We start from the raw sequence: 21,284 nt of genomic DNA, 5'->3' as shown, positions 1-21,284 counted from the left end.
TTTGAATAACTGCTGGTCAACACTGTTTTTGTAGATGATGTGTCAACATAAAATAAAACTGTATTTCTTCCCTAACAATTCTACTTTTTTTTGGTGCTGGTACCTAGAATTGAGCTCAGGGTCTTGCACTCTTGCTTAGCTTTCCTGCTCATAGCTGGCACTCTACCACTTGAGTCATGCCTTCAATATGGCATTTTGCTGCTTAACTGGAAATAGAGTTTTGTAGACTATTCTTCCCCATCTGGCTTGAAATTGAGTTTCTTCAGGTCTCAGCCTCCTGAGTACTTAGAATTACAGACAACAATTCTACTTTTAAGAATGGATTCAAGGGTAAGCACTGGTGGCTCATACCTATAATCTTACCTACTCAGGAATCTGAGATCTGAGGATTGAGATTCAAAGCTACCCAGGCAGGAAAGTCCATAAGACTTTTTTTCTGAGCTAAAATCAAAAAAAAAAAAAACACCTCAGTGTCCAGTGTCCACATACACAGAATGATAGTGACTGCAGAATTATTTGCAACAGGGAAAAAACTGAAGGCAAACACATTTAAACAGAAGAATAAAGTGATGATACTTAACTGTTGCAGGAAACATTATTTAAACATTAAAAACATTACACTGATGTAGAGAAACTTCATGTTATGCTATTAAAATAAAAGCAATTTGTGACAACAAAATATATAATGTAATCTCATTTTTGTAAAAACACAAGTATGGTGGACTCTTGTTATCCATGAATACATAGTTCCCACCACTGAGGAAAAACCATGAATATTAAATATACATAGAATTCAGTACTGTGCTGTAGATGTTGATTTATTAAAAATTTCACCTTATCACTTTTTTAGTATGCATAAACTATAAGTTATTTTATTTTTTATTAATAAGTTTTTTTATTGTGAAAATACTGTACAGAGGGGTTACAATTACATGAGCAAGGTAATGAGCATTGTTGCCTCCTCCACTTATATTTATACTTACTTTGCTTTTTTGGGGGGAAAAAGCATGTTTTCAATTTGTGTTTTCAGAGGCACATTCTCACAAATTTATGCACAGGGAAAGACTCAGTAGATCACACAATAATTTAAACACAACTGATAATGCACTACTGAGGGCTTCTTAGCATCAACTTAGCATCAACTCAGCCCTATAATTGTGTGTGTAAGTGTTTGTGTGTATATGTGTGTGTATGTGTTCATGCACACAGGAATTTAAAATATTTTGTTTGTAAAATTACTTTCAATTTTTAAATTTAATTACTTAACTTAGGGCCCTTGTTAACAAGCAATCTAGCCCTTGGGCCATGCCTCTAGACCTTCAAAGACTTTTTTCCAGGTAGCAATGGAGTTCTGAATTCATGACCTTATACTTACTAGATAGGTAATTGCTTGAATCATACTTTCAGGTCCTTTTTGTGTTATTTTTTGTTCTTGTCTAGGCTATCCTGGACTGCAATCCTCTTACTCATGCCTCTTATTTAGCTGTGTATGTATAGGTATATATATATATATATATATATATCATAATTTTTTACTCCTTCATCCATTGTAGGACATCTGGAGTGTTTCCATAACTTGGCTATTGTGAACCGTGCTGCAATCAATTTGGATGTATAGATGCCTTTGTTGTAACCTGCCATGCAATCTTTCAAAACAATGCCCAAAAGATGTCGCACTGGATGACAGGCTAGCTCTATGTTTATTTCAAATTTTGATCTCCATACTGACTTCTATAAGTTATATTACCACCAACAAGGAAAGCTATTAGTGTATTAGGCTACCTTTTTCCCCACACTGTCACTAGCATTTGTTGCTGTTCATATTCTTGAGGATGGCCATTTTGACTGAAGTGATATAGAATTTCCCTTATGGCCAAGGATGTTGAGTCTGACTCCATGTATTTATTAGCCATATTAACTTTTAGAATCTGTTTAGCTTCTGTGTATGTTTATTAATTGGGTTGATTATTTAGAGTTTTAGTTTTTTGAGCTCTCAGCATAGTCTAGTTATTAGACTTGCCAAATATATAGCTGGCAAAGATCTCCCATTTTGTAGGGTTTTTTTTAGCTTAGAAACTATATCCTTCACTGTGCAGAAGCTTTTACTGGGAATTCTTCTAGTTCCTTTTCCTTTAGTACACATATTCCTGAGTATTCTGTATTGAATTCTCTACCTCTTTCTTTCTTGCCACACCTTTTTATCTTCAACTGTGATTTCTAGATTCCTTTAGCTCACAGTACTGTATAACACTGCTGACCTAGTCAAGAATACAGTGAAAAGCTGCAAAGTATTATCTTGTGCTTCCTAAATCTATGCATCTTGTTTAAAACAATGTAATACCTTTATCTTGAAACTAGTTCCTCTATTTGTATCCACTTAATCCATCTTCACATCCTCCCAATCACTCATGAAAAACCTCAGCTGTTTGTTTTCTTTATTCCTGTTCAATAAATTGCCAAATTAATCATTCATTTATACATTCATCAGATACTCACTGAGGATGCATTTTAAAGTCCTCAGATGTGCTATAGGCATGGATTGGGCAATAATGAGTATTTAGATTTATGCTAGGTTCTGGGTATACAAATATGAGAAAGACCTATCTTCCATTGTTAAATTGGTTTAATAGTGGAGGCAGAGGCAGAAACATGACTTATTTATTTTTTAATTATATTTTTATCAACCGCATGGTTATTGGAACCTTACTGAAGGATGGCGTAAGTTGTTGGAAGAAAGTAACTTTGAGTGGAATGAAAAAGTCCTAGGGCAATAATGATGGAAGTGGAAGCATGAAATGCAGTAAAAGTGGACATATTGAAATTCACAAGAGAAGCTTTTTTCCTCAAGGCCAGTGTTCTACCACTTGAGACAAAGATCCACTTCTGGTTTTTTGGTGTTTAATTGGAGATGAGAGTCTCATGGACTTTCCCTGTGTAAGCTGGCTTTGAGCCTCAATCCTCAGATCTCAGCTTCCTGAGAACCTAGGATTACAGGTGTGAGCTACACCACCCAGTTAGTATGTCTGTTTAAAGATCCACAGGAAGTCCAAAGAATTCAAGGTTCATTGTGGTGTTCCGGCATAGAAAAAAATTAAAAAGGAGACACACACCTAGAATGAAGACCTCACTAGCACCAGAGCTTGTAGAGTATGTATTCTTCCTGTCCATTATACCTTCTTATAAAATTCCTTTAGTTTACCTGTGTTTCTCAATACGTAGTTTTGGGAGAGATAATAGTGTCACACAACCCTTCCATCTTCCAAGCAGGGTATCAGCCCTTGAAGAAGCTTCATTTCTTCATACTAACTTTCATTTCCAAAGTATTGGCTTTCAAATAGTGAGCAACCAGATCTGGGTCCAGCAATTTTTATAATGTATAGAAAGGAGTGGGAGAAAATATTTCTTGTGAAAAAGTTGGGGACAAAAAAGTTTATTTTCTATGAAAAAGTATTCCTTAAAAATCCTGAAGGTATATTGCACTTGTGTAGTATGCATCATGTGTTTAATATTCAATACATCAAAAAATCCTGAGAGCCTATGAGGAGTTAGGATATATCTCTGTACAAATACACTCTCCAAAACATGAAGGACTATTGAGTTGAGCACAATTAAAAGGAAGCAAATGCAGGAAAAATACTTGGCTTCCCTGTTCTATTTGACTAAAACTAGACAGGAAGTCATAAATTATAAAGTATATCCTCCTGAGCAAAAAAGTTTCATATCACCCCATCTCAACAAAACAAAGGTCGACCACTATAGACAAACTCAAACTCTTATCTGCCTATAGATGAAATCAGACAAATATACATTAACAGGTTTTATTAAGTTGCCTTGATTTGCCTTTCATCAATTTGCAACTCTTAGAGAATAAACATATTTTTCTATTATCTTGTGATTTCTCTAAAATCTTATTATTTACTGAAGATCCTAAGTCACTTCTAAGAATTACTCATCTCTCAGATGTATCTCATATCTGTATTATGAGATGTATCTCATATCTGTATTAATACATACATGTATTAAAAAATCTATGTTTTTCTTTTGTTAATCTGTTATTGGTGACAGGAATCAGTTCTATCTAAGTACTTATGGATGCTGACGAAAAAATAACTTTCCTATAAAACTTTTCCTACCCATTTTGGACTGGGCAACACCTATTGTGATGGAACCTTTCTTAACCCTCTCAGAACCAGAACTCACACTGGGCCAACTTCCACATGAATCTCTCCTCTTTCTGTCCAGGCTTCAATATTTAACAATAAACTAGTTGGCAGCATAGAAGTCCTCTGGACTATGCAAGAGCTTTGTCTCCATGATACAGGGACAGGTTTTGAACTTTCAAGAAGTCAGACTTAGTGGGAGGTCTTTAGATAATTAGGAATGTGCCCTTGGAAGGGATTAGTGGATCTTAGCCATTTTGGCTCGAAGATTTCTAAAGTGATCTCTTCCTTTTGAACGCACAATCATCTGCTTTGGGACCCTTGCTAGAACTGAAGTAAGGAGGTCAGGTCTGGCCGCAGCCATATTGGCCACATGGTGGATGGGATGGTCTGGCACCTTGTCTTCATGCTGGGTGAAGAAACCCCCCTGCCCATCACCTGCCTCCCAGGTAATGGGTGTGCCTGGACCCCTGGAGGCAGGGGCAGGCACTTGGCTGATAGGTTACTGAATCTGTTGGTCCAGTAGTTGAGACGGGGAATTTCCTGAGGATCTGCCTCCTGCACCATCTATTTAGGCCTCGGACCAGCCTAGCCGCCAGGACACCATGCCATGTGTGTCTCTGTGATCATGTCCTGTGTCCTGGCTCTTGGCTCCTCTCCAGTCATCATGGCATCCCAATTCACCACTCTATTGAAGCTAAATTGCCTTGTTGGTATTGTTTTTGTTATCTCTTTCCTCTTTAGCATGTTTCCTAGCTGTATTATGTCTATTTATGTGCTCCAGACCTTTGTAACAACTGGTAGCCTGCAGCCTGTTAATTGTACAATAAAGACTCCAATATTCTATATTTTAAAATGTGGCTTCTGGGATGATTCATCTTACAACAGAGTCAGCACTATGCTCTGGACTTTCAGTCACCAAAACTAGGCTAAAGAAACTTTTTCCTGCCCATGTAATTGTAACCCCTCTGTACAGTGTGTTCACAAAAAATAAAAATAAAAAAAAATAATAATAAAAAATGAAAAGAAAATGAAATGAAAAAAAGAAACTTTTTCCTTTATAAAGTTAACATGCTTTCATCATTTTGTTATGTTAATGAAAAATGGAAATAATATATGGCATCTTCCAAAAAACTTGCATTAACATAATGCTTATTAGTGAAGTAATGAGTACATTTTCCTTAAGATTGAGAACAAGAGGTTTTTCTTTGTTATTGTTTTTAGTGCACTATGTGATGCCTTGTTTCTTTTGTATTTTCCTCCCTATGGTTTATCTCCTGTTGCCACTGTATTTGATTTTGGTACCCTGTACTGTATATACATTTATCTGAATTAGGAAAGGGAAAGGGAACAATAAAACGGTGAGACAAAGGACAAAGGGGGAACCAGTCCAACAGCAATATAAGAAAATATGTTGGAAATGATCTGTAGGAATGATCTGGAGGAATTGGGGGGAGGGAAAGTAGCAGAAAAGTGAGGGGGGGGGTAACAATTTGACAAGAAATGTACCCACTACCTTACTTAAGAAACTGTAACCCCTCTGTAATCACCTTGACAATAAAATTTTTTTAAAACGATTGAGAACAATGTAAGCATTTTTTCCTTTAAGCACTTCCACTTGACAGTGTATTTGCAAAACCAAAATAAAGAAAACAGAATAAAAGGTAAAAAGTTAGAAAGGTATAAACAACGTAATTATGAACTTCAATGTCATAAGAAATCTTCAAGATAGAAAATTGTTAGAACATATGCATTTAGCTAACTATACACATGTATAGTTTGTAAAAACAAGGGTCCTTTTTATATACCATTAATTTCAATGAAAAATGTATATTATAAAGAAAATTATGATATTACTGAGTTAATTCAAAAAGCACTAAATAAAAATAAACACAAATTTTTCATTATCAGTAATTTTCAGATGTCTATTACCCCCAAATTGATTAAATAATAGAATTAATAAAAAATAGAAATTAACAAGCTAAATCTAAAATGTGAAGAACCTAGCATAACCAACAGATTCTTTTTCCATTAACAGTAGGATTTGAGCCAGGGCTGTTTATGTACTACCACCACACACACACACACACACACACACACACCAATTCATTTTGACTTAGTTTGTTTTTAATTAGTGTTTCATGCTTTTTCCCATGTTGGCATTGAACTATTATTGTCCTACCTGTATTTCCTAAATAGGTGAGACTGCAGGCATGTAACACCATGCCTGGCCTGCCAAAATAATTTCTAACAAGACAATCAAAGCTGAATCCTTATTTTATCTCATTGCAAGCCATACTATAATGGTCAAGTAATCTTTTGTTGATGCTTTACAGCATTTTAGAAATAAAACAGATCAATGGAATAGAAATCTATATACTTTTCTGTGTGTATATATACATATATACATATATATATATATGTATGTACATTCAATTGACTTTTGAAAATACATCAAGCAATTCAATGAAGAAAAACGTTGTTTATTCAATAAGTGATACTGGAAAAACTTGATATTTCTACAAAGAAAGAATAAACACAAAACCCTATCTTGTAGCACACAAAAATGTAATACAGACTTAAAAATAAAGACTTAAAATTCTATGCAATTACTATATAAAACACAGGAGAGTACCTTCTTAATCTTCATCAATATTAAAAACATGCTTTTCAAAAACACTACTAAAGAAATAAAAAAAGATAATTCATACACTAGGATATTTATTTTATACCTGGATATTTATTTAAAAGAAAAAGAAACACCCAAATAACTGAAGATTTGTGTACAATTGCTGACTTGCTCCCTTTCCCCCATGTGAAAACAACCCAAATGTCTACCACCAGATAAAGTAGCATACAAGTTATGATATACTTAAAAAATAAAAAAGGAATGGACTATTAAAACTTGCATCCATATGGATCTATTTCCATAATATTATGGTGAGCAAAAGAGCTAAGTACATATGTATGTGTAATTCTATTTATATGAAAAAATAGAGCATGCAAAAATGGTGAAGTGCTAGAAATCAGACTGTTGGTTATTTAGGGTGGGAACTTGTAGAAGATATTACGGGAACATGGCATACTTCTGGAATGATGAATGCTTTCTATTCTAAGTAGGCTGCCTGTTAAACAGGTATAAATTGATTTGTTAAAAACAAGTCAACATAATATGTGCATTTTGTTGAGTGTAAACTACATTTCAATAAGATTAGTTAAAAATAAAAAGATAAAACAGAAAAGCTTTCACTCTTAACTATATCAAGGTGTGTTAACTTTAAAAACTGTCATTTCTCAGACATTAAACTGAAGAAATACACTGAGCCCCACCTTTGTACTACACACCATGAAGTCAAAATCTTGTCAATGGTGATCTTTTCACACAGTCCAGGAAAATGTGTACAAAATTCACCGAGGAGTTATAAATAAAAATCACTGATAAGAGACCATTATTAGAAACAGTGTTCTGTTAATTCTTACTTAGCTGCTGTTGAAGCTGTCAAAATTGTTGGCAAAATGATCAACATCGAGATGGCAGGAGACTAAAGCCATATAATTTAAGCTAAACTATATAAGCCACTCTTGTTACTAAGAGTTGAGTCAACCAGACTTCCATAAGTTAATGTTAATATAGTACATGGGAAACAGAATGACCCCTAATTTAGGTGGGGAAAGGAAAAACATTTTCAGTTCTTCAAGTTCAATGAAATTCTAATAATCTAAAGCACCTTGAACTTTTCTTTCTATTTTGCCTAAATCTTATATCATGATAGTTTGTCTGAGCTTGAATGGCAAATTTTAAATGTCATTCACTACCAATTGAAAACTACTTGTATTTGCATTCCTTAAAAAGTAGAAAAACATTAACCTTTTGTTTTATTGAATTAAAATGCCACGGAAATGCTGATGTAGTCTAGTGAGACTGAAATACTTTTACAAAGAAGAATAGCTGTCATTTATTAACACAAAGAACAATTACTTGATAGGATGCCTTCTGACAAAAAGCAGATTGGTATTCTCATCATAGAAAAGGCATTATAAAAAAATCTAGCTTAGACCTCTGAGACTTGAATAATTTAAAGCTGCATTTGGTGCAATTTGAATTTTTCTTTAGGGAGGCAAAGTTAAATACCTTTAATTTGTTCTAATTATTTCAAATTTGCAAGTTAATTATGGCTGATCATTAAATAACAAAAAGGACTATCGTCTCCATAGAGTTTTACCTCCTACCCTCTGCATTACTTAAGCTAGACTTTAGTATGCATGAATTAACTTTCTAAATAATCACACGGTTTGACTAAATGGCTCAGTAAAATGAGCTCTGATCCTCAGAATAAGCATTAATGGACATTAGAAATGCCACTGGGACTCATGTTACTTACATTATAAGTATTTTTAATGGAGCCTTATTTACTAATCTTTACGTACTGCTCAAGTTAGAATACCATATAGATACATTATTCTGCTTTATTAGAGGAAAAGCCTAATCTTTGAAACAATAAAAATAAATGTCTATTTAACACCAACTAAATTCATGTTAAAATTTATGCAGGGACGCAATGATGAAATTTAACTCGTGTTAGCTGTTAATCTCAATAAGTCAGCCTACCAGAAATGGTATGCTTGGTCTATAAATAGAATATTATAGGTGTGCTAAGTGACTCAAATAGCAAAGAGAGGACCAATGATAATAAGTATTTAAATTCTATCTACTACTATCAAAGAAAGGATGTGTAATTTTTGTGTGCTGTACTAGTCTATGGTTACCATTTTGGTGCACACTTGGCAACCAATGAATATAAAATCAGATGTCATATAACCATCTTGCTTGGAACTTGTCTTAAAAATAGTTTTCCTAAATGTTCCAATTAAATCTTCATGTCCACTGAGACAAACTTTAAGAATTAATAAAACATTTTGAGACAAAAGAATTGAAAAACTATACTTTTAAAAATGAGATCTTTCATATAGTGTTAGCTCTTTTCAGTCTTCCTACTCCAGAATCAACATATTTTTTTATTTCCATATATACAATACATATTACTAGAGAGTCCACTGAATGTGTCAGTTCACACAGGCATGGAGGTACAAAAACAAGGAACAAATACTTTTCAGGATAGATAAACACGCAGAGATCAGGCTAAACAACATACATGGAAGGTGCTGAAAAGAAAATGCATGCAAAATACTGTCAGGAGCAAGGAACAGTAACAGGAAGCTTGGAAAAGGGTGGAAGGGAGTGATGAAGAGGTTGAAGTAAGGAAAGTCAGGAGAAATGACTAGAAATTTACTAGTATTTGTTATGCAAAGACATTATCCCACTGGAGAATTTACGCTAAATTCCTTAGTTGTGCTGGGCAGAATAATAGTCTTTGGACAATAGGTACTTTAGAACAGTGAAAGACAGAGATATATAGGAAAGAGAAAAGTATGATCCCTAAGGGGCAGTTAGAAGAGCACAGTTAGTGATTGAGAATAATATTAGGTTTAGTGTCAGACATAACTTGGTAGGTGATAGCTAATTATAAATTCTGAGAGATGTTCTTTCTTTTTTTCTTTTTCTTTCTTTCTTTCATTTGAGGGCTTGACATCAGGGCCTAGATGCTTTTCCTGAGCTTGTTTCATTCAACTCTAGCACTTTACCACTTGAGCCACAGCTCCAGTTCTGGCTTTTTGGTAGTTTTTTTTTCTTTAAATTTGAGGTAAGAGTCTTTCTGCCAAGGCTTCAAATCTCAGCCTCCTAAGCAGCTAGGATTACAGGCTTGAGATCCTGGTGCCCAGCTCATATGTAATTTCTTAAGCAAGTTACTTAACCTCTCTGGACATCATACTTCCTCACCTACAAAACAAGGTTAATAATAATATGTATTTCATGGGGTAATAGTAAGGATTAGATAAATAAACATAGGTAAGAAGTACAGAAGTATTCTCACCTCATATATACTATCTTAGTGGTGGTTTTCATTATCATTTTCTATAATGATTATTTATATTAGTATTAAGTTAGGTAACATTTGAAAGGCTTCAAACTGTGTCTGGTGCATAGTAGATGCTCAGTAACTTGTTACAGACTGGTGGATAGATGCTATGCTTGATGAGAATGATCCAGAAAAAGTAAGCCATTTTTTAGGGACATGTAACAGTTCTGGAGGTATTCAATTTGAGGGATCTGTATATAATTTGGGTTAGATAATATTACCATAGTTGTAAGGACAGGTTTAGACCTCAGGAGGGAAAAGTCTGGGACCACAAAGATTTTAGAGGTACTGGATTAGAAATATGATCTAATCTAACGTCATGTGAATGAAATAAGTGTCCCATATAGGAGACCTATTGAGATGAGATGATAGAATTGTCGAAGTGGGTAAGGGCAAAAGAAGGAAAAGTCAACTGGGAAATAGTGTGTATTGAGGGGATAAGTAGAGAAAGAATAGTGTCAAGAAAACATGTGAATAAATGGGAGATAGGTTACCTGTGTCACTTGCTATTAAGAAGTCAAAAAATATGGGATTGGAAAGTAATGAAATGATCTGGGGATTTAGAAGAGTAGCAGTGAACATGGTTTTGGTTGAGAGATACAGCAAATCAGAGATAAATGGGAGGTAAAGAGTGGTTTATGCTGTCAGGAAGTTTGGAAAAAAAAAAGAAAGCTCTTTGGCAAGGCAAAATGAATTTTTTATTGTTTTAAGGAGAGACTCCTTGAACATATTTGTGGTTAAAGAAGAAATGAGTGTGGAGAGGAAATGAGTGTGTGAGGGGCTGACACAGTGAGTGTGTTGGGAAAATAGGAAGGAATATGAATGAGCCACCAAGTAAGGACATTTATACTTGAGCTCTCTATGGGACCTCTAAGGAAAAATACCTGCCTGTAGATACTTCAAAATATGTACTCCAGAGAGAGGTTAGTGCATCACAAAAAGATGTGGCTCTTACCATATAACTAGAGATACAGATCAATTTTTAGTGAAGGTACACTTAATACCCAAAGCTATCTCTAGATTTTAATTTGCTTCTTCATTAAAGAAAATGTATGTGGAATTTCATTAGTTGGAATATTTTATTTTAGCTGGGTGTTGGTGGCTCATGCCTGTAACCCTAGTTACTCAAGAGGCTGAGATCTGAGGATCAGCCTGGGCAGGAAAATCTGTGAGACTCTTATCTCCAATTAACCACCAGAAAATCGGAAGCGGTGCTGTGGCCCAAGTGGTAGAGTGCTAGCCTTAGGTAAAAGGAGTCCAGGGACAGCATGTAGGCCCAGAGTTCAAGTCCAGGACTGGCAAAAATATAAAATAAAAAAATAAATATCATTATCTTAATTCTGTCCAGAAGAAACAAAAGAGTTAACTCAGTAAGAGTTAAGAAAAAGAGAATGATGAATCTGTGAAGTAAAAACTTCTGTAGTGACTGCCAAATGGCTAGAGTTCTGTTGCTCCAATCCCAGAAATGCCTTCACAATTCTGCATGGCCTTCAACAAACAAAAAAGCTCTTAACTTAGATAATGCATATTTCAATGTAGAATGAATGAATGCTTTTTGACTTTTAAAAGTATTAAGAGAAGGTTAACATATGGGGAGGTGAAAATGTCAGTTCAATATAAAGTAAGGAAGATAGTACTAATAACACTATCAAGATTGCTACACAATTAGTTTCCTAAGAGTATGCTTTATGCTATTCTGAACCTCAGCTATGACTTCTGTGTAGATGTGCACAGAGAAGAGGCCTTTTAGTAGATAAGAGTTCCAATTCTAAGGAATTATATTTCAGAAAGCAGGTGTGTGATCAGGACAACAGAATTTAGTTATTGCTTCTTGCATTGTGGAGCGTTCACAGTAATTCTTAGATCCAGAATTCATTTATATTTTTATATTCAAGCATGTACTTAAGAAGCTTTAAAAACTTGGCACAAGATGAGAAAGACAACATATATGTACATGCTTATAGTATGTCAAGAAGTCTTTCTTTCTTTCTTTTTTTTCCTGCTGAGTTGTATTTATTCACCACAGGACTTGTATGGTTTCTAGATTTTTGGTATTGCTAGAAACATACATTAGTTAAAAGAAACCCCTAAATTTCAGTCAGAGGGTAAAGAAGGAAGCCTTGTAGCTACTAATCACTGATAACAGCATGTTTAAAAATCAATCCCATTCATGTGTTCTCTTGTAACAAATACCATTTAAGGGAAGAAGATACAGGAGATTTTTTTTTTGAACACAGGAGTTTGAACAGCCTGGGCAGTATGAACAGTGAGACTTTGACTCAAGAGTAAAGGAAAGGGAGAGGGAGAGGGAGAAGGAAAGGGAGAAGAAGAGGAAGGAGGTAAGCAGGAGGCAGGAGAAGGGAGAGGGGAGTGGGGAGAGAGGAAAGATCCCATAAATATATATTCTGTCTCAAAGGGGCTTTGGAATGATCTCAAAGTCATTGACAGCAGATGACTTTGGATAAGAGAAAAGAAAATTTAATTTTTTTTCTAGTGGTGCCTATTTATAGAACCATCATCCACTAAAGGTGAATGAGAATGTAACAGAAGATGCATAAAAAAAGAAAAGAAAAAAATGTAGCATTTTAGAGGGATTCAAAGCAAATACTTAAAATTTAGGAGCAGCCATGTGCCAGTGGCTCACGCCTGTAATCCTAGCTACTGAAGAGGCTGAGCTCTGAGGATCACGGTTCAAAGCCAGCCTGGGCAGAAAAGTCCATGACACTCTTATCTCCAATGAACTACTCAAAACTGGAAGTGGTGCTGTGGCTCAGGCAGTAGAGTGCTCGCCTTGCGTTGAAGAGCTGAGGGACAGCGTCCAGGCCCAAAGTCCAAGCCCCATGACCGACAAAAAAAAAAAAAAAATTGGGAGCAGTCAGCTTTCAGTATAGATCTTTCATCATTTCTATGAACTAAACCCTAGCACCAACGTGACCTAGAATTCTCCAATAGCATGAAAGTTCCAGAATATAAATAAGGATGAACTGAAAACTTTCACCCTAATGTGACTGTTTTAAAGGAAATCAATCAAACATTAATAATGGTTTTGTATAATTTATATGAGGTAGTCTTTTGTACATTTTACTCATATTTGTTGCTACTGGAAGTACTGTACAGTTACTAAATGAAATGTAGGTTTAAAATGTGCACTTTAAAATTACCCTCCTTTATTGTGCTCTTTGCAAAAAAGTTTCCTATGCCTATGCAAAACTACAATAGCATATATTATGTATGTAAGTTCATTCTTTCAGTGAGCAAGCTCCTCTTAACACTGCTCAAAGGTGCTGCTAATAGAATCAAAGGATTATAAACTCTAGTTTATAAGGTTGACTTCATATAGTACTACTCAGCATGAATGTATATCTGGTTTAGAAAGCAAAGACAATTTTGATACTAAAATCTCCAATAGTACAAAAAAATTTTAGCAAAATAATTTTTAACAAAAAATTATTTTGCTAAAAATAATGACATTAAAATGTTTACTGAACATTAACCATATTGTAGCAAGACATGAAAAGTCTTATAAATTAATTGACGAAACAGCAGAACCAGAGTATAGAAAGGATCTTGTCTACAATGGAGTATTGCTCAGACATAAATAAAATGAAATTACTGCATTTGCAGGAAAATGTATGGAACTGGAGATCATTATATTAAGTGAAATAATCATAGCTCCAAAAGTCAAATATCATGGTTTTGCTAGGCCTAAAATTACATTAGTAACAATAATTAAAGGACTTAAGTATAAAGGGGATACTGTGAGGGTCTGTAGGAGGAAAGAGGGGAAAAGGAAAGGGTATTGGGGAATGACGAAGATCAAACTATATTACATATATATTGTGAAGATACATTGAACTTCATCAAACATTTTAAAAGGGTTGGGAGAATGGAATGGGCTAAGGGAATATACTTCATGTACTTATAAAATTTCAAAATAATATATTTTGTCATCTATATCATTTTTAAAATTTTGGGTAATGTTTTATCAAGAATATTAGATAGTATTCTTGCTATTCTTTAGTTCTTTTTTACTCCTACCCACAGATGTATCTTTCTATTTTTGCAGAGACAATCTAATGAATTTTCTATTACTTCCTCAATACATTTATATTTGTATGGCCAGAATTATCATTTTAATAGTTCCCTAGTATCTTGATTCTCACAGATTTGAGTTTCAGATCAGGAAATAAAATGCTTTCTTTCTTTTTTTTTTTTTTTTTTACAGAAAGGCAGTATTAATGAATTCCCTACTTCTAAAATCAGCTGCACATGCAATGGTACCAGATGTTTTCTGTGTTTTCCTGGCCATCTCTCTTTCTTTTTATACTCAAGTTTTCCACAGCACTTATTTCTCACTTCCATTCTTCAGGTTTTGAATCCTATACTCCATCAGCCTTCTACTGTCTTGATCATCTCTGCTATATTCAGTTATACAATTTCACTTTCTGATTTATATGGAAATTGAGACCACTGCATAGGAATAGCATTAATTACCTGCTAATAGACCTATGCATTTAAAACTGTATATTCTTTCCATGTTCCTTCCTATTACATTTGGAAACTTCTGCAGAGTCCAATCTATAGAAAACACTAAACTTAAATTCAAAATTGGCCAATTTTATGAAAAACAGATTCAGAGCCAAGATGATTATTTTAGCGACAGAGGTCAGGTGCTAGCACACCAATCAGGGGAAGACACATCATCTTGTGTTAATATAGAAAAGTAAAAATCCTTATAAAAAACTCAGAGATGCTTCTCAGGATCCCTTTCAGGAGTGCTTCTACTTTCCTTTCCCATGAAACTCTGCTTTTCTTTATATGCCAATTAAGACTCAACTCTCTGAGCTCAGCCTTGTTTTATGTGAATTTCATTTTTCAAATTCTGTGAGACCTGACCTGAAATGTGTCACAATAGGCACATTTTCATCCTTACTACTTGTTTTTTTCCCTGATTTCAATGGCTACTCATGTTCTATGTTCTCTGTCTCTCTCTCTCACACACATAACTCATTCACCCATTCACTCACCTAAATAATAATATGAAGAGTATTTTTCTGTCATGTAAAATATGAATATTTTCTTCTAGTTTGTATGTTCACAACTGAATCCCAAATAGTTCCTCTTTGTTCAACGTACTCTTGATTTGAACAGCTATATTTCAGTGTTTTGTTTAATCATTATACAAAATAATCCACCTATAGGTAAGAGTATTTGTTTAGTTGTCTTGCATGTCAGTACTGGGGATTGAACTCAGGGTGCTGTTCCTTAGCCTTTTTTGCTCAGGCTGGAGTTCTTCTATTTGAGCCAGAGCTTCACTACTGGCTTTTTGGTGGTTAACTAACAATAAGAGTCTCACAGATTTTCTTGCTCAGGATAGCTTTGAACTGAGAGTCTCCTGAGTAGCTAGAATTACAAGCCTGAGATACCAGAGCCCAGAAAGAAATATTTTCCTACTGTCATAGTTCTACAGCTCAAATCTCTGTATCTTATTCATATCTTGACATTTGTATAGCTTATTAGATGTTAAGAATCTCAACAGGTTCTTTACAACAATACATATGTATAGATAATATGTACATAAATATATAAAATATAAATATGTTATAGCCAGATGGCTATACATAATATAAATTATAAATATGCTATAGCCATCTGGCTATAGATTTAGATACAGATATAAAATGCTGGTATAATTTTTATCAATGTTGTCACATCTACATAAATCTACCTCCTTAGACTCATCAAGTAATATAAGAAAGTCTCTTTTTATTATTTTTTAATTTTTAAAAAATTTTCTTTAAGTGGTTGAACAAGGAAGTTCCCATTCTACTAAACAGTATATGAATACAAAGTGTCTGATAACATTGAAGAAAATCTTCAATCAGAAAAAAGTTCTTTATATATAATAATAGGTTTCCTTGGCTCTATTAAAACTTACTTTGTAAAAAATAAAACCCAACAATCCTATTTTTTTCTTTTTTACAATAAATCTTTTTTATACTTTTAAATGTTTGGATACATAATTTAATGGTAATAATTTTTCAATTCTTCCTCTTTATAATTACTTGTATATTGATAAAAATGAACACACTTGACTATACTGCTATAAACTCTTTAAATGCAAATTTGTTTTCTTTCTAATTTTGGATTTTAAACTATATCACAATCCTGAAGATGTATGTATGTATGCATGTATGTATGTAAATAATGCTAACATTCTAGTTTCCTGCAACTTTAAAAGCTGACTGATGTATCATATTGGTAAAGTTTTAAGCAATCAAGCTAAAGCTATGTGGAAGTTGAGCTCAGAGTGGAGGACAAGTCACTAGGAAGTGACTTGCTGACTGCTCTGTAGCTGGCATTGTGCCCCCATGATACTGAGCACATGAAGGAAGACTTGCTCCTTATGTGCAGGACACAGTGCTGAATGTGCATGTGAGATATGTTTTTTTTTTGGGGGGGGGCGGTGGTTGTGGGGCTTGAACTCTGGGCCTGGACGCTGTGCTCTTCAGGTCAAGGTGGCCATAGCGCCACTTCTGGTTTTCTGGTGGTTTATTGGAGGTAGGAGTCTGTCTCATGGACTTTTCTGCTCAGGCTGGCTTTGAACCGTGATCCTCAGATCTCAGCTTCCTGAGTAACCAGGAATATAGGCGTGAGCCACCGGCACCGGGCTGTGAGATGTGTTTTGAATTGCTTTTCTATTAATGGAGCACTCCACTGTCCCTCTTATAACTAAAAGCACATTTGTGAAGAGGTTCCCAGTAATAAGTGGTGCATCTTACAACTCTGAAAACATGATTTTCCTGTATTGGGAGCTAATCAGCTCCCAAACTTAAAGCATGGACCTAATTAGCAATATACTCTAATCAAATCTATATACAGTCTATTCAAAAATGTGTATTTTACCCCCACAACTGGCTAGGAATGTATTTGTTGTAGATCCCATTTGCAGATTTGTGTAAATGCCATTTATAGATGCTTTTCCTTTCTTATCCTTGTTTTTTTAATGCATTTATGTGCTAGAAAATATGAAGATAATCTACATCCTGAACTACACCTTCCCTGCTGTCTTGAGACATAGGATGGCAGTATCCCCATTGCATTCCCATTGGACTTATACATTTCCCAAATGGTAGTTGTAAAATTTTCAGGGTTTGGGAGTGATAGATGGACTGTTTTGTCTGTTGGCTTCTTTTCTAGAGTTTGGAAAGTCCACATTACAGAAAGTCTTTAACTTGCCAGTTGATTTTAAATATTGCACCTTGTGCAGGTCTGTATACATCTGTAAGCTGCGTTACATCATGTACTGTGTACAAGATGTTAAAAAAACAAAAAAGTTTGCTATTGTTAAAAGCAAAAAAGAAATTCACTTCACAGAAATGAAATATGGCAACAGACCCATGCTCATGGAATTTACTAGTACTCCGTATATTCCTACACTCATGAAGCAACTGTCTTGAGAGAAGAATGCAATGACCTTGTTCCACTGTTCAGATCCAGTGTCAGCTAGATGGCAATATTTTGGGGGTTGAAAAAAATTCCTCCAAGATGCTCTAAATTGCTGTGTAATAAATGGTGTTTCTTCTTCTATAACCAAGATTCAGTGACTCAAGAAAAAAGAGCAGTAATGGGAATGGCTCTACTCACTACTTCTTGCAATGATCAACTAGAGATACTTTTCTTCCCAATGACTTTCGGGTCACTGGTCCTACTTCTAAAGGAAAGAGTACTTCTACTAGGAAATATAACAATGATTAAACTGAAATAGAAGTAGACACTGCTACCTGGACATTAAGGGCAATCCATACCTCTGAAGTAATAGGTGATAAAAGGGGATATTTTCAAGGTAGAGTGATTGATTATGATGACCAAAGGAAAACAGGTTATTATTCACACAATAAAGAATATGCCTAGAATATAAAGGATCTTTTGTAGAGGCAAGAAATGTCATGACTGTGGGCTGTGTTAAGCCCACAAAATCATTTGGTTCATGACATGACAGACATGTATGCTTCTTGTTGACTATCCAAAGCTATCTGCCTGTATTGATAACTTTGTATGGCCCATCAATGATGTCATTATAAATACCAAAATAGCCCTTGATGCAAATGGTTTTCTAGCCTTTCAGGGTATCTCTTAGTGCTTTGTCCTGTTATAAAAGTCAATGGGAAACTACAACCCATTTCAGGCAGGACCACAAAGTGTTCAGCCCCTGCAGGAACAAAAGTCAGGATTACCCCACAAAACAACCACTGAGTTAGGTTACTAGTTAGTTCTAGCCATGTGGCTATTCCCAGCGATGAGGACTATAGTGATTATGAATATCACCTTCTTATTTTGTTTGGTATGTATATTATAGTATATTTATTATATATAATGTATTTATTATATATATTTATTTAATATATATCTAATATTAACCAAATATCTTTTGTTGCTTTTCTTTTTTATTGCTTATTCATGTAAAAATAAGATGCATCAAGAATTACATTTCAAAATTTTATGTACAAGGAGAAGAATGAACAAAGAAAGGAAAAACATGTTTTCAGTCGTTTGTAGGATAGTTATATAATGTTAAGAAGAAACATGGCATTTTTATTGGCTTAATTCAGAGATTAAAGGATATGTACAAGTGTACCAAGGTGACAAGCTATGGGCTGTAATGGTCTTTTCTATCACTTTGGCCACATTAAGTCTCCAGTGAAATAATCTAATATAGGTGTAACTATGAAGAGGTTTTATATATGTAATTATAAAATCTCAGTCAATCTGAATAGGGTTGCTTCAACTTCTCGAAGAGCTACAAAAGCAGAGCTTTTTGTAAAAGCTTTTATGAAAAGGAAGAAATTTCCTCTGTGGTTTGCAGCTTCAGCCTACTCCTGCATTCTAGCTGACCTCTCTCATAGCTTACCTTAGGGATTTCAGACTTGCTCAGCCAGCACCATAACAGTATAAGCTAATTCCTTGCAATACATCTCATAATATATATCTTATTCTGTTTTTTCAATCCTCTAATACCAAACTTTACCATTCCATTGGATATAACAAAGAAAGATTCTCTTTCTATCTACTAGCTCAGGGCTCAGATTCAACGTAAAGAATTAAGACTTGCATACACTTCTGAATACTAAAGTAGAAAATACAACATTGCAAAAGGAATGCAGAAATCCATCCTCTTTACTCACAGGAGTAATGTGAAAAATAAGTGAATTGAGTTCAATGTATAAAACTTTCTCCATAGGATAATCAAAAATTAACACTGTACTATGGAGTTATTTTGAGAAAGGCATGTACCTATACAATAAACCCATCAAGCACATAATTATATTCTCAGATTCTTTATAACCAAAATGTAGGCTCAGGAAACATTATATTATATTTGTTATTATTTCTTTCATGTCATAATAAAAGAAACCTTCAGCTATACTCTTTCCAGAAAGTTCCCACATACCAATACTTCCACAAATAAAACAATGTTCTTGTTTATGAGATAATGTACTTGTCAATTTTTTTTTGTTAGTACATTAACTCTGTATATTCAGTTGTCTAGAATCTAAAAATCAAAAGTTCAATTATCTTTTTTGGCAGTTAGAAAAGCAAGTTAAAATATTTCTAATTTAAAATAAAAATCATTATGAGATTTATAAATTTTGTGCTTTCCCTAAGGAACTCTTGGAACTTCTGAAAACAAGAATATTTAATCATTACTATTGTTAAATCTTATGTTGCCTCTACTCATTCATAGACACATGAAAGTTTCATATGCCCCTATGATTTTTAATATAAAATGTTTCAGCTTCCATCTACTTTACCTCAATTCTTACTTTGTCCTCTTACTGAATAATATCTAATGTGAAAAATATAATTTGTAGAAATTAAACACCATAATATGTTTATAGATTCCTTTCACAGAAAAATCTTAAACAGGACCTATTTAATCAACTACATCATAATATCCCATAACTGCTATTTCAATTCTACTGAAGTACTACCAAACAAAAGTTGTTGGTTTCATACTAATCTCAATTTATTGACAGCTGTTGAAAGAGTGCTAAAAAATAAATGGTAATTTCTAACTAGTGCTAAAAAATAATAATTTCTAAACGATTGACACTTTCAATTCTACTGTTTTTCTCTATTTCCTGGTAACTAGTGTCACCTTCTAAGATGCTAAGGCCATATTGTGATAAGTTTCAAATTGCAGCAGGATAGGTAGTTACTCCAGGAAGGAACTAAACTATTCATTCCGGATAAATCTGGAAATGAGGCATAAATGCAAGCAGATTCAACTGAAAATGAAACTTTCAGTTTCTCAATTCTACTAAAAATTTTGGCTAGGAAGAAAATTACTTTCAAAAAGATTTGCAAGAGCATTAGTGCTTAAGAGGGGGAGGAGAGAATACAGTATTAAATCCAATGTATATGCTACAATATTAAGGAAAATGAGAGAAGGGGTGGGTTGGGAGGAACAGATGAAAGGATAACACTGATGACCAAAATGAAATGTGTTCATAACTTGCTTTGTTGAATGACAACTCCTTTGTACAACTATTTAAAGATAATGAAATACATTTTAAAAGAACCAAATAGTGACAGAATCATCACTATTCTCCTTTCTCGTGCAGCAGATAAATCATGAAGGGTTATATAGCTTGTTATCTAGTTGCTTTTATCTAAACCAGTTGTAGCAACGATATTTTTCTAGGACATTTCTCTAATTCCTACCAACCACACTTTTTACTCTACACATACATAAATCAAACTGTAAGAAATGTTATTCAATCAGATAATCTAATATCCTTTCAATGTATGAACTTTAAATGTATGAACCTTACTCCATTGTATGGATATATGATCTTTTGTTTATCCAGTTGTTGTATGTTTAAGGATTTTTTACTTTGCAGTTATTATGAAAATGATGCTATTTTCATATATATACATGTATATTTTGATTGTATATTACTTAGGCATCGACTGCTGAGTAGTTTGGTATTCTATATTTAATTGACAATTTTGAATGTATTAAAAAGGTAAAGAATTTTAAAAATCCAACAATTTTCTAGACGAAAGTTCCAAAGAAGCAAGGGTTTATACGTTATAATATAAAACAATTTGAGAGATAATACAAGGTCCCTGAATCTACTCA

At 34.1% G+C, this 21,284-nt stretch overlaps 1 protein-coding gene across 3 annotated transcripts in view; it reads right to left on the bottom strand.

Annotated features, from left to right (window-relative positions):
* The window catches only part of Kiaa1328 (KIAA1328 ortholog), a 187,486-nt gene that overhangs the window by 55,332 nt on the left and 110,870 nt on the right, over nt 1-21,284 (bottom strand). The gene's annotated exons all lie outside the window — the stretch shown is intronic.

This window comes from Dipodomys spectabilis, unplaced genomic scaffold (genome assembly GCF_019054845.1).
Source record: "Dipodomys spectabilis isolate Male_0828 unplaced genomic scaffold, ASM1905484v1 ptg000024l, whole genome shotgun sequence".
Lineage (NCBI taxonomy): Eukaryota > Metazoa > Chordata > Mammalia > Rodentia > Heteromyidae > Dipodomys > Dipodomys spectabilis.
The sequence above is the reverse complement of the archived record's forward strand: the minus strand, read 5'-3'. Positions and strand labels throughout refer to the sequence as shown.